Source organism: Squalius cephalus (assembly GCF_949319135.1).
Source record: "Squalius cephalus genome assembly, chromosome: 2".
Taxonomy (NCBI): domain Eukaryota; kingdom Metazoa; phylum Chordata; class Actinopteri; order Cypriniformes; family Leuciscidae; genus Squalius; species Squalius cephalus.
The window spans coordinates 60,148,402-60,164,168 of NC_137123.1; the positions used below are offsets into that span (position 1 = coordinate 60,148,402).

Below are 15,767 nucleotides of genomic sequence, written 5' to 3' on the forward strand. Positions count from 1 at the left end.
TTGTTTGTAAAATTAGTATGTATTATTGATCGCAAAGCCCTGTTAACATATGCATGGTATGATTTTTTTTCTACGAGCAAGATTAACTGTTAAACAAGTCTTCTAACTTCAGCATTCAGCATGTAAAATGTTTATAATAGAATCTGAGGTAATCGTTTTGAGTTAAGAAGTTCGAAATCGCCACTTATTTTAAACTAACTTTATTTAGTTTGGGATTTTTTGCAATAACGTGACACCAAAGAAATATTTTAAAGTCGACTCTTTATCTTGAATTTATAGGCTAATGTTATTCACACACGCGTTGCCGTGGGCTAATATAAATTTCCCATTTCAGACAACTCAAAGTCAGTGAAAATCTGCACATTTTTGTCCTTGTGCCCTTTGCCTGGCTAGGCATTCTCACGTGTTTCTACTCATCGGAATCGACAAGACTGCTAAGTTAACGGCTCATTTAAAGTAAGTATCATTTTATGGAGTTGATTTTGATTTGATATTAACAGATATATGCACATAAAATCAATGAATTTGCAAATGTATTTTGCTCTCCACAAACATGCATGTCAACTTGTGTCTGTAATTAATTTGATCTAATTCAAAGCGTTACCACAAATTGTATTAACAAACATGTCTTTTTTTGTAGTGCTTATCAATCAGAAAATGAGCTTGACTTTCTCCCTCCGACGAAAGGAGATTGTGGAAGTAGTGCCAATGGTATCTGAAGTGCTGGAACGATGGCCTGCCCTGTTTCTTCCAAATGAGGTAAAATGAAGATGGTTGAAGTGAAATTATTTGGGTGTAGATGATCTTTAATGCATTTTATTGTTCTGTTGCTTGTAAATGTCTGTTGTAAGCCATTTGAAGCCAGTTAGTCAATGTTACAACCAAGACCTGTTTTATTTCTATCAACAGTTATGTAATGAATTCAAACGCATTACCAGTGTGGACCTCCTCGATACTTTCAGATCAGCAATACACCAGCACACTCCACAACTCCTCAAGTTGTACAGAGCAAGAAAGGGGGCATTTGGAAACGAAATGGAAGATCTTCTCAACAAGCTTGATCAGCAGGTAACTTGTTAAAGTTACCAATAGATAGATGTTTTTAAAAAACGATTTATAAGAGCCATTTGATATTTTATTTTCAGAAGATATTTTTGAAGAATTATGACAATGTATCTCAAGTGTTCACTAGCTGATTAGATTTTGGTTCTGAACTTACTGCATACAATACTGATTTCCTATTAAAGCCATCTATTTTGATTCATGGGCTCATTAGCAGAGGCTCTGTGACTTAAAAAATACATGCAAACTCATAACAAAATTAAATTAATAACAGTGCATTACAATATTTTTGTTGTTTGTACCCATTTTTTTTTTAGACCACAAATATTGTGTCTCATAGAAGGCAAACCGTCCTGGAAGGTCTCCCAGTGTTTCTCAGAGAAGACTCTTCAGCACTTTTTAGAACATGCCAGGTGAGTCATGTTTCATTACTTATACATCATCTTGCCATGGTAATGGGAATTTTTGTGTTAAAGGGATGGTTCTGAGTAATTTCAACCTTAGGGTCCTTTGCACCATGACCTTGAGCCAACCCCCCCCCCAGGTGGGTGTTTGACTCATGGTCATAGTGCAAAGGACTCTAGGTTGAAATTACTCTGAACAACCTCTTTAAAGGAGAACTCCAATTAATTTTAACATGGAGATATTTTTTATTTATTTTTTTTTGTAAATTTGGAGTGTACAACGTCAAAAATCAGTGTTGCCTACACGTGTTATCCTCTTTTTAAAATTTGCTCCCTGTTGACTTAAATGGGACTAGTTTTAAACCTGCTTTTAGCCTCTTAACATCCTTGATATGACATTTCAAGTGCCCAGCCATTATGAGTGATTCCTTCAAGAGGGAGTACGGTGAATATGACTGACTGCATTAGATGTAAAAGATATGAATAAAAGTGATGTTAATTCAGCCAGCACACATCGTGTTTACATCCTGTTTTCGGTCGACTGTTCGACAGTACCCAACAGTGTACACTGTTCTATGTACTGTAAAATTATCTCAATGTTAAAATTGACTGAAGTTCTCCTTTAACAACAAACAGATTGTTTTGATTATTCATTAGTTATTGATTTAAAGTATATTTTTGCAAATACACCATGATTCAGTCAATGATTTTGTATGCAATTTGTTAATCTCTAATATTTTGAATTTTAATGAAACTGAAAATATACCATCTTGGTTATTATAATTGCTTTTTTGTGATGTAGCTTATTCAGGGCAGTACTAAATTGAAAAATAGCCAATTGTATTTTGTGTATTTATGTACTTTATAAAATTATTAACATCTTGCAGATTCTGCAGGTGGGATTGCAAAATTTAGAGCACATCAATTACTTAATAGTTCCTTTTTTTGTTGTTGTTGTTGTTGGTGTCAAGTGATACTGATTTATTCTTTTTTTATTATTATTATTATCATCAGGACAAGACTCCAGAGGACAGACAGACCAGAGTGATGAAGGTGGGAATCCTTATTGTAATTGAAGATGATGCCTGCCCCCAGCACACTGCCCAGTGTCATCAAATTTTCTGTTGTGTTGGAGGAGGTAATTGTACTGAAAGATGCTGCAGATTTGCAGTCTGCACTTGCTTACCTCTTCGGCCTTCTGTTTGCCTTGGATTTTGAGTACCCGAAGCAACTAAAATACACTTTCGAGGTTATTGAGAAGGTGTTCATGGAGATGGGCAGCACTCATTGTTCTCCTAGGGTAATGTCCCTAAAAAATAAGCTATTACTGTGATGTTGCATTTATCTTAAGCATTTAAGATGCAAGTAAATAGTTTTTTTTGTATTTTTTGAAATGTGCTTGCATTTTGTTTGAATTTTTTTTTTTAACTGTAAACTTGATTGTGATAAACATTGTGCCACTCTTTCAGCACTTTAAGGCCAAACGTTAACCTGCACTTGCATATACTTGTTCGGCTTTCTGTTTGCCGTTGATTTTGAGTACCCAGAGAAACTGAAATACTCTTTTGAGGTTATTGAAGGTGTTCATGGAGATGAGCTCTCATTGTTCTGCTAGTACCTCAAAACTAAGATTTTACTGTGACTTGTTTTTGTTTAAACTGTAAACTTGAGATTTTGATAAACATTGTGCCACTCAGTCAACACTTTAAGGCCAAACGTTAACTTGCATGTGCACATACCTGTTTGGCCTTCTGTTTGCCTTTGATTTTGAGTACCCAGAGAAACTGAAATACTCTTTTGAGGTTATTGAAGGTGTTCAAGGAGATGAGCTCTCATTGTTCTGCTAGTACCTCAAAACTAAGATTTTACTGTGACTTGTTTTTAAACTGTAAACTTGAGGTTGTGAAAAACATTGTGCCACTGTTTCAGCAATTTAAGCCCAAACGTTGAAGGAACACGCCAACTTTTTAGGCCATTAGCTTATTCACAGTATACCCCAGAGTTAAATAAGTCCATACATACCCTTCTCATCTCTGTGTGTGCTGTAACTCTGTCTGACGATCCCACTGCCAGCCTAGCTTAGCACAAAGACTGGAGGCAAATGGCTCCAGCTAGCATACTGCTCCCAATATGTGACAAAAAAAAAACAGACCTTGTTATTTATACTAGCTGTAACTATACAAATCTTAACATGTAAATAGGAAAATGTTGGTGTTATTTTGTCACTTATTTGGGATTGGTATGCTAGTTTGAATCATTTACCTCCAGTCTGTGTGCGAAGCTAGGCTAGTGGTGGGTGTGTCAGACAGAGTTACGGCATGCACAGAGATGAAAAGGGTGTGTATGGACTTATCTAACTCTGGGGAAACAGTAAATAAGCTAAAGTCCCAAAAAGTCAGCGTGCTGCTTTAACCCCTTGCTCATCACCCCCAATTTTGGCAAGTGCTGCATACATGAAATGCCCAAAATAAAAAGGTTACTGCTCATAAGTAATTCTGAATAGAAACATAACACACATACATTTAGAAAGCCAACCCTTGAGAGTTTATAGTTCAAGACTCAAAATTAACCAGACTGTTATTAATATTGAGATATATAAGCTCAAACATATTTTGAACTAAAATAATCTGGGATCACCAGTGATGCACTTGCACTTACATTGCTCATTTGTGTTTCATATTAACAATTTTAAATGTTGCGCATAGAACGTGTCAATGTGATAACACTTTGAATGTTAAAGAAAAAGTGTTTTTTTCTGCATTTTGTTTTATTACTTTAAGAATAAGTATAGCTGTTGAACATTGTTTTTTGCTGTTATGAAATAAAACTTCCAACAAAATTTCAAGAATGTAGTAGTTTTATTTTTTTAAACCTGTAATGTTTAAAAACACATTTTTAGTCCACTTAACATACTTTATTAAGTTAAGTTAACATAACATTAAAAGTTGAAATTTTAGAATTTTCTAAGTTTTTTTAACTATAAAAACTCAATCAGCTGAACAAAAGATCTTAAGTTGGGAGAAATGTGACTTTACTTAGTGAATTGAGTTAAGTGAACTACTTGATTTAAAAGTTGAGTAAACTCAAAAAAGCCATGCAGCAAGTTGCCTCGAAATTTTAAGTTAAGTCAACTTTTTTTTTTTTACAGTGTTCAACGCCACCCCGTTTGGCCATTTTTGTAGTTTGATAGCAGAGATACGATTATCTAGCGGCACAGAAACTTTTTATTCACACGTTATTAACAAAATGTCAACAACGGAAGACTTGTCCAGCCAGCCTTACATGTTCGAGCCAGAGTCGGACCTGGAGTGAGATGAAAATGAAGACAACGAACCTGCAGAACAACGTCTTCATATGGATGTATCACAATGGTGTGTTACTGTATTTACACATGAAACTTTGGTCTTCCGACCTTTTACCACCGTGTCGATTTATTTTGATTAATATGTGTGAGGGAGAGAGAGCAAGACAGCGTCTAGTTTGGAGACGGTGTCTTGTTTACATTTTCGCCTGGCTCCGAAGAGAGAGAGAGTGCGTGCGCGCGACCGGGTCTCTCTCTCTCTCTGCTCGTTCTTTCAGTTAAACATGCGCACTGTCACAAGCACGGCAGTCCATCTACATTAGAAGGTGTAATGAAGCGTGTGGGTTACTACATCCAACAACCGAACATTTTAACTTACCCTCTCGTAACTTCTGCATCTTTTAGCTTGGACTACAAAATTGCAGCGAGAAATAAAAATGGCGGATTGCTCGAAGTGTTGGGCTGGAAGTCAATGTCCTTATTTGGCAGTTCTGCTTAACAAGTACTGTGACGTAATAGTTCACAAAACGTCATAGATAACAGAAAAATCGGAACAGGTTGAAAAATAAGGCCAAAACAGAATATAAAGATATCAACGAAGCACCTGAAGAGAATAATTTCAACTTTTCTGTACTTCTAAAAACTCCAAATATACAACAAAATGCATTTAAGGGCTAAAAAAGTGGATATGTCCCCTTTAAAGCTGCCTTGAAACCATCTGTATTGTATAAAGTGCTATATAAATAAAGGTGACTTGACTTACAAGAATAGGTTATCCAAAAATGTAATTATGTCAGTATTTACTCACCCTGTATGGTGGTATTTTTTTCTGTGGAACACAAAACGGGAAAATTCTAAGGATCATTATGCAACTCTTCCATATGATGACCCCCAAAAAAACATATATGGTATATATGACACATGCAATATATTCCAAGTCTTTGTATGGTAGCATATAGAAATCTAATTTGTGCCAACATTAGGTTTTCCCAGTTGGTTTTTGATGTCATTAACCATTGGCCATTGGTTCTCGTGTGTCGTGACCAATCACAATGTGGCAGTTTGATTATGCAGACTGGAGAAATAATCCTTTTAGAGGACTTGTTTGTATTTTATATAGTTTTTATTTATTTTTTCTACAGGTGTGGATAAGACTTCCTTTAATATCAGGTATTCAGATCTAATTTATTTATTTATTCAGGTAAAAAGTTTAATATTTTTAGAAACAGGTTTTTATTTATTTTTTTATTTTTTATTTTTTATCTATTTTTGTCAAATTAGTAAAAAAAAAAAAAAGTACTTTTTTTTTTACAAAAATTAGTTTGTAAAAAAAATACTTTTCATAAATTCATTTGCTTTTAAGTTGTCTTGAGTCAACAATTAGTAATGGAGTCTTGAATCATTTTGCAGAGCTCACGCATACTCATTTTACTTTTGCAACTGTGCAAATCTCTAGATCTTTTGTATGCATGAGGTAAACTTCTGCTTTAATAAGTCTGCCCTCATTCTGCAGGTAATTGGCTTTGATTTAACATTTCCTACATTAATAATAGCTGTCACACTTTGGTGCAGATACACAGTAACTCGCTCCATTCATGCACAGCTAATTAGTACCAAGATCAATCACAGGATAATAGAGTAGATGTCTTTGAATATAAATATACAGAATACATAACATGTGCTTACATTTGCGACAGGTTGGACGGACAGACATAAACAGAGCTGAGAATGAAAGAAACTGCATCAATTAAGCTTGCACACCTTGCACTAATGTGCTTTCCTCTGAGGAAACCTCTAAAGTGGAGTTGATAGCCTGACCAAAGCTGCCAGGTGCTGTGAATCAATTATGACCACACGTTTAGCCTCAAGACGCTAATGTGAGAAACCTTTCCTTTTAGAAAGGAGATGGAGAACAAATGGCCCCTTTCAATTTTTGCTTTTAATACGTAAAATAATTGTGCCTGCTGAGGAGTTTTTTCTTTAACCATAATTGCTTTTTCGCTGTTATAGCTGAAAGTAATGGTAAGACATAAGTGTAGACAAAGCTTGAAGCTGTAATTGTAACCCAATGGACCACACTTTCCCAGTAGATATGGCAAATGTAGAGTATACCTGCAGATTTATGCATCATGAAGTAGAACAGGCAAGTGACATTTGGAAGTGTATGTCTTGGGTCTTGACTGCTGTATGTCATTATAGTTGCATGAAATGCATTTAGCAAAATGTTGTAAATGTTTAAATAGATAGATGAACTTTATAATCTAATTGGACAACCCTTGTTTGAAAGCAACTTTAATTACCCAACGTGATCACGTCAGTTGAATTGAACACTACCGTTCTGTTTTCTATTTGAATATATGTTATATATATTTCTGTGATCAAAGCTGAATTTTCAGCATCATTACTCCAGTCTTCAGTGTCACATGATCCTTCAGAAATAATTCTAATATAATGATTTGCTGCTCAGAAAACACATCTGATTAGTATCAATGTTGAAAACAGTTGTGTTGCTTAACTCAGGATACTCTGATGGATAGAAAGTTCAAAAGAACAACATTTATTGAAAATACAAATCTCATTGCCGTAATGTTTTTGATCAATACAAATGCGTTGTTGCTGAATAAAAGTATTAAAAAACTCTTACTGACCCCAAACTTATGAACAGCACTGGATATTAATGTGCAAAAGCTTTGTTTATGAAAAGATCATTGATTGACACTGTACATCCTCACATCAAAAGGGAAATACAGTTTAATTCACTGTACATTAGTTTTCAGGTACAGTATCCCTCAGTAAATATACATTTTATACAATTAAACTAACTTTAACTGACTTGCTCAGCATGATTCTTTTCAAATTGTTGTTTTTCCTAGACATAAATTGACTTGAAAGACGGAACAGACCATAGAAAAAGATACTAATCCACTGCCATGCCTCTGAGAATGCAATGCATACTGAAATTGTTCGTACTTGCAGAAGCATTTGCAATCACATACTTGCTTAGGACTGATTCATTATTTGGGGATGCATTTTTATCCTGATTATTTACTTCAGCATGTTATGTCGTATTGCTGTTGCTATCATCTCTTAAAAGCAACAAGCCTCTCGAGGTTGGGTTTGAATTTTCACCCCTCAACCATGGTAAAATGGCTGTAACGGATGGCCTCTCTTGGCCGTATTGCTTTAATATGTTCCCATGTTGAACAGTGAAATTAATGCGTAAATACACAGTATCCCTGAGGTTTTCCCCGATTGGAGCAGAACTTGCGGTATCAATTAGACAGTGAATTATATTGGCACCAGGTTGCATCAGCCATCATCCCACTGGCTCGTCTTTGCTTCGTCTGACAGGCTTGACATTGATATTCACGACGAGCCGTGGTCACTCAGATCCTGGCTGGGGAATTAATGCAAAAAGTTGCAGAAATGTGCCCTTGTCAAACTTTGGCATCAAAGTGCCCTTGAAGTGGTACATCATACAAGGATCTTTGTGTCAACAGAGGTTAACAAAGCCTTGTGCACACACACACACACACAGAAATATCCAGCTACCACTGTCTCGTCTCGTAAATGTTTATCCCCCATGTAGAAGCACCAGCGTCCAAAACTGACCCCTGTCAAAGAGTTCAGGTCATCTCAGCGTGGCTTTTTGCGTGTTATGCAACACTTTTTGTCACCCATAGCACCTGGAGTTCTTTGAAAAAGGTCATCGAAAGCCTGAATGACATGCATAATTCATTCTATAACTTTCTTCCCCTATATCCAACAATCATTTGCAGTTTGGTCTATTAGCCAGTGCTCATCCTCGGCTGTCTTGGACCAGCATCAGATTTTCAAGCCTCAATGACTCATTGATTTTGAATTACAGGGCATGTTCATTGTCTGGGTGAAGCAATGATCTGATAAGACTGATCCACTTACATCACCCAGCTGACATCAAGACGAGCCTTTTGAATTTTTCAAAGTGAATATCTCATGAATAGGGCGCTCTGTTCACAGGAAATGCCATCATGGCACCAAAAAGATCTTAGACGTGGTTACCAAAAATGTGACATGATGCTGTCAGTGTTTACTGTAGTTTTCCAATTGGACTGGTCACCACATCAATTGAAGGATGAAAATAGGATGCACGTAATGAGATAAAAATGTGCTGTGAAAAGCAGTGTCGTCCTTTGTTTTGGAGGGTGCACAAGACTTCAATTCAGAATCACCTGCTTTCATCTGTTTAGACCATTCATTTAGAAAATCTACAGTTTAAACAGTATTTTATTATTATTATTATTAATTAGGTCATATTAAATATACACACTAGCGTTCAAAAGTTTGGATTCTGTAAGATTTGTTAATGTTTTTGAAAGAAGTTGTTTTTATACTCACCAAGGCTGCATCTATTTGATAAGAAAATCATTAATATTGTGAAATATTATTACAATAACTGCTTTCTATTGTAACATATTTTAAAAAGTAATTTTGTTCCTGTGATGCAAAATATCTAAAATAAAAATAATAAAAATATTAATAAAATAGAAATATATATGTTCAATGTTAAAACATTAACATGTATTGTTTTTAATATTAAATGTTTTTAATATTAATATATTTAAAACTCCAAAACCAAAGATGAAGTTTTGACCAACTAATCCAAAATTATTCTGAATTTTCTGAAGAAAACAGGTTATGTTAGCCTGTGCAAAAGTGGCCTTGATGATGCTACACGTAGGGTGTTGTGGTCGGTGGTTTCCAGGGTGTTGACAGGGTGGTTGCTAAAGAGTTCAGAGTTGTTGTTAGTCTGTTGCTAGATCATTCTATGTGGGTAGAGTGTTCTATCTGGTCAGAAACTATGATTTGCTGGTTTCCAGATATTACTCTGAGATGTATCCCTCCTTCAAGTAAGTCTATGGGATTTTTGAAAATGTTTTCACCAATATTTTGATTTAATTGTTAATGGTTAGTTAAACCTCTGGGGCCCGTTCTTTGTACGTTGCTCATTACATCCGAGATCAAATGACACATCCAAGATGATATCATCGTGCAAATCATGACCTGGCTAACTCGGTTCTTCGAACACACTTGCCGGATATGATTAGTATCGCTGGATTGAGTTATCTGAGATAATTGCGCGTTCATGCGCTGGTTAAAAGGGGATATGTATCGATAGTAGAAACATTGATCAGCAACGCTGCTATTGGCTGCTCAGCGTGGCCAAAGAGCGCGCTCAGTTTTTCTCCTCAGCAGAGCAAGAACTAATATAGTCGAAGTTTATTCGGAATTTTAATGTTTAATCAAAACGCCAGGGAACACCTCAAAGTCTGCAAAAGCCAGGAGAGAGGGCTGGCAAAAAGTAGCAGACAATTTAAATCCGTTAGAAGTGGCCATGTTAGATGTTTTTATCACTTAATAGCCTATATTTTTGTATTTTAATAATTGCATAATTACTTTGTGCATTGTAATGTCAGTCACCATACTAGAACATGGGAACAAATAAAAGTGAAGTACAAAAATATTCTACATAATGGTAATTTTTAGTTATATTATAGTCTCTTTTATAAAAGGCACTGTTAAGTAAATGGTGTTCTGTTTATAAAAGCAACCAAGAAAAAGGCTGAGAAAAAAATAGAAAAGATAGTACACTGTAAAATAATTTTTGCTGCATTAAATTAAGGTTGTATCAACTCATTTCAACTGTTAAATCTTGAGTAATGATGAATTGCTTTGACTTGTGAAAGTGAAAACTGATAAACCTATGTTAATGTAAAAATATTTTACCATGAGTTATTGATCACATTTTTCCCCAGTGTAGTTCATTGTAATGACATTGTGTTTTCCTCTTTTGTGCACTTTTACATAATACACCAACACTTGTATCTGTTCCCAAGAAAGTGGTGGCTGAAATATGTGCAGTAAGTGGACATTTTCTAACTTTCCAAAGGAAAGAAAGTATAAGACTTTGTAATGTCCATTTGTTTCCATTGCACTGGACAGTGAATAAACCCTCTCAGATAACTGTCATATGGAGGAACTAGCCTACCTGCAAGTGCATAAATAACTTTACTTCATTTATACTTGTATGCTTTATGGCTTCAATATAAGTTGCAGGATTCCACATCTACAGAAAGGCCTACAGAAGAGTCTGCACAGACAGAGGAGACATAGGCCTACAGGTGGGCAGTGGATAGACAACTTTTCCTTTTTATTTGTTGCATGAGGCATGTGTCTAATATCTCTTGTTGCAGGCACCTGACCACTGGCTTTTCTTTACAAAGAACAATTGAAATAAAACTCAAGGAACTAAGCATATTTGTCTTTTATTAAATATTTAATGAAAAGTGTGTTTTTTTTTTTGGCAATGTTGTGTAATATGGCACATGCAACAATTCCACAGGCCCTGTCAGGTGTGCAACCCCTCAGACTTTTCAGACACTGAAATCTTCCCTTTAGTTAGCCAAAGTTCATTTCATTGTGTGCCCTTGTCCTGGAGCTGCATTGTAACTGGTTTGGGTCAGGGAATGGGGTCATAAAACACCTGTCTGCAGGCAGGAACATGTCATAATCGCCTATGAAAAAATGCAGTTCTGTTAGGATAAGCATAAGTGTATGTAATACAGTGAGCTTGATATTTAATTGTGGAACTGTTCTTATCACTTTCAAATAATGTGCATAAATGTGAATCTCTGAAAATGCTTAAGTCATGCACAGATCCTGGCCATTTTGCTTTCACATTTGTGATATGGAAGATTTTAGTCAACTGCCTTTTTTTATTTGATATAATATTACTAATCTGGAATATTAAGAATCACAATAGTAACTGGGCTGCACATTTACATTGTGAATCCCCTTTCTGTTCACATAATCCCCTTCATTGAGGCCTTGATGGCAGTCTATGGTAGCCTATAGTCTATGGTACCAATCATGTTGGTGAAGCCTGAGTGACATATCTGTAATCGGCATGGTCATGATTGTATGATCTTCATAAAAAATTTGGATAGCCTAAAAAAAAAAAAAAAAAAACTGCTTTACAACATTGGGTCTTAAGTGGCTTGGAAATGCCCAAAAAAAACAAAAAAAAACTAAAACTGTTTTTTAAACACAAAAGCGACAAAAAAACGACAATCTCACGAATCACGAGAAAAATCTCAGAAAGAAAGTGCACTATCGCGCTGTGCTGGACTTCCCGTATCAGCTCCGCTTATGAAGCCGGGATCTAATCCTGTTAACATGAAATAAGCCTGCTCCCGAGCAGGTTTAAGTTTGCGCACATGTTGCTATGACAGCAAGTACAGGATGAGCATTGAAGAACCAAACAATCCAAGATCATGCCAAATCGCCAACAATCAAATCCAGCTAAGTGAGTTAGCGACGTACGAAGAACGGACCCCTGCTGTGAATTAACATTTTTCCAGTAACCATAAATAATGATTATTCGATTTTTACATTTTCCAAAGAGGCCACAATGGCGCCGTGTTGAGGGTTTTCTGGTTGGATGTTTGGGTTTTCTGAGTGGTTAAACAATCCTCCCACCAGCCTCTGTGATGGCCTTTGTGGTCTAAAATCATCCTTCAATGCAGGTCTAGGCGATTCCTGGCCAGTTTATTTGTCCACCAAGCCAAAAGTTTAAGGAAAGTAATTGCACACATCTGTAGCACAAATAGTGTAGGGCAAATTACATGTCCCTAACCCCAATTATGAGCAATAGTAATAGAGATGCTTGTCATAGCAAGCCCCACTTATTAAACATCACTTAATGTGCATCTACCCATTAGTAAATTAGCATATTGTGTTACAGTATGATTATGCAAACACATCACATGCTGCTCAAATAACTCTCTGGAGCTCTGGATTGGAGCCAGTGTTTCTCGGCTGCTTTGGTACCACCACATCTTGCCTGAGACTTAAATACTATCATAAAACAAGCTAAAATACTGTTTTCAGAAAAGGGTCCAGAGCAGCCCAACAGCCTGGTTTGTGTGCCTTCTTGATGCCCCAGGCTTGAACTCTTGTTTTCTGATTGTTTAAGGTTTAGCATGGGTCTGTATACCATCAGCACTCCATAGCTGCCAAGTTTGGTCTGTTTTTAGTTGCAGACTTTAGCTCTGAGTTACGGTCCGCACTGGCTCAGAATATATATGATCAGTAAGCACCATAAAGGAGAAAGGGTCTGGAAGTCATCCAGATGCAATGAGCTTTTTGGGCGAGCGCAAGCATCTGATACTAATTTTAGAGCCGGTTTGTGTACAGTGCTGCATGAGGTTTAACTGCATGGGTGACTGGGAAACATTCACAAGATGCTATAAACACAAAGCATGTATGTATTACACCAAAGGTAACCAATTCCGGTTGAAACAGCGCCTCATTAAACTGAATAATACGCTGAGCTGGAGGGTTTTTGCTGTTTGAAGTTGTTTCGTTTGCATTTGTAATGACTTTATTTGGGGCCACTGAAGGTGTGTAACTCCTATTATGTCTGTTGATTTTATTATTATTATTATTATAACAGTCAATACAACAGTAGGAACATTTTTATCCACTGTTGGGGAACAATCCCTCTCAAGTTCTGTAGTGCCACAAACTATTGAAATATCACTTTTATATGCTAATAACTCTTGGCCTTGATACTTTCCACTGGTAATACTCAAGAAACCAACGTCCGAATTTGTTATCACAATAATAATAATAATAATAATAACTTTATTTTGTATAGCGCTTTTAAAAGTCAATTCTCAGAGCGCTTTACATAGTCAATAAAGCCACGGTAGAAAAATCAGCATAGTATACAACTATTACAAAACATGCATACAAACAATGTTATAAACCTAAAAGACAAGTTAAAATCAGTAAACAAAACGTAAAATAAAATAAAATATATCACATGGAGAACCACAGCAATCACGTTTCACCCAAATGCTTCTTTGAAATAATACGTTTTAAGGGATGACTTAAAAAATGTCAAAGATGGAGCACTTCTAATCTGGGAGGGCAGGGAATTCCATAACTTTGGGGCGACTGAAGAAAACGCCCTATCACCCATTGTTTTTAGGCGCGTTACCGGGACAACTAAAAGGCCAGCGTCAGCTGAGCGAAGATTACGTGAAGGAAAGTACGGTACTAAGAGGTCAGAAAGATATTGCGGAGCGAGTCCATTTAACACCTTGTAGGTCAACATAAGAATTTTAAAATCAACACGATATTCAACAGGCAGCCAGTGCAATGTCTCTAAAACAGGTTTTATATGATCTCTTTGTCTGGTCTTAGTCAGAATACGTGCAGCAGAGTTTTGTACCCACTGAAGTCGGTTCAGAATAGATTTAGATGCTCCCGCCAACAAGGCATTACAATAATCAATTCTAGAAAAAAACAGAGTATTTATTAATTTTTCTGCTACAGAAATAGGCAGCATGGGTCGTAATTTGGATATATTTCTAAGATGATAAAATGAAACTTTAACAGTATTACGTACATGCAGGTCAAATGTTAAGTTAGAATCAAAAATTACTCCCAAGTTTTTTAATTTAGATTGGAACTGTATGTCTGAGCCGTCCACATTTAAAGCTACATTTAAACACACAGACAGAAAGCTACATTGCTGATAGTACAATGTGAACAATGGCGGCCCAAGACATATCTAAGTGAGCATATCTTCATAATGTTTTGGTGCATTGAAATGAAAGGTCATTGCCACAGTTTCTTGAGGTACCCAACTAATTTGCTGATAGTACTTTTACGTTTGGCCATACGTATAACTTGCAGTTTTGTTTTTTTTCCCAAATTGAATACATATGTTTAAAAATCTCTATATTCATAGCGCTAGTGATCTTTTTATTTCATTTTATCAGTTACCGTTTTTTAATTCTCACCAAATCAATTGCCGATAATTGCTTTTGTTTTATATATTTCTCAGCTATGCCATGTTATCAGTGAACCTTTCCGCTTTTGTAAATGTAGACATGTATTTCTGAATATATTGTACAGTTTAACTTCAAATAATACACAATTAATCATTATTGCCAGGTCAGGTCAGGTATATATATATATATATATTTGTTTTTGTTTTTTTTGTTTTTTTTTTTGACAAAAAAATCGTGACATCTTTGTTATTTATGTCACCAGAACTACTAGAATGACTTCTCAGCAGCTGGACACACCACACAAAATCCAGCAGTAGTCTAATGATTCCCTATTGTCTTCATTGTAAACTTGTTATTTTGAGGAACACAAGTGATGCAACAGTATGAATATAAAACTGGGCTATTTTAAACCCATCAGTCCATGCTCATCTATGTAGTCTTTGCACACAGTCCTTTGGAAATGTCTGTGTGTTTATAGGAAACTAGGGAGCGTAATCTGTGACAGCTAGCTTCAGGTTTGGAAAGATCTTGTAAGTCTAAAAATAAACAGAAGACCTTGTCCCATATCTATGGAAGCTTGTGGGATAAGTGGGCTGGTGTCAGTGGCGTGTTTATAGCAGGAGACTGGATTCCTCCCTCATTTATCAATGTAAAACTCACTCGTGGCTTGTGTTCATCCATTCAGAACTGAAGCAACACTTGAGATGGAAGTAAGTCCGCTTGCTTCTGGAACCATCTGCTCAAAAGCAAACTTGAAAACTTGAAAGACACGGAAAGAGGACACAAACATGGCCTTTACTGAGAAAACATCTTAATGCCATTCCCTCGAACAAAGGACATAGAGTTCATTCATCTTGGTGAAAAGACAGTACTGGTACATTCAAAGTAAATGTGCATTTTTCTATAAAAATTGAATTGAATAAATGTTTATAATTGATTTGGCTAATTTTGTATATTTTCTATTCTAACATTTGTAAAATGCTAAACATACATATTTTTTCAAGATGGGAAATTATGGACACAACTGTTTATTAAAACTAATAATATGATGTATTCAACAGAGAGGGGCTGCCAATATAATTGTGCCTTTAGTTGGAAAGTAATTTACAGCTTAAGATAAATTTTTAATAGCGTAAGATTTAACCCCTTAAAAAGAGG

At 35.9% G+C, this 15,767-nt stretch overlaps 1 long non-coding RNA gene across 1 annotated transcript; it reads left to right on the forward strand.

Annotated features, from left to right (window-relative positions):
• The first annotated feature begins 645 nt into the window (after positions 1 to 645).
• Positions 646 to 2,509, forward strand: LOC307154617. Its single transcript, XR_013820404.1, has 3 exons — positions 646 to 759; positions 910 to 1,068; positions 2,481 to 2,509. It is a non-coding gene; the product is annotated as an uncharacterized lncRNA (long non-coding RNA).
• The last annotated feature ends 13,258 nt before the right edge of the window (positions 2,510 to 15,767 follow it).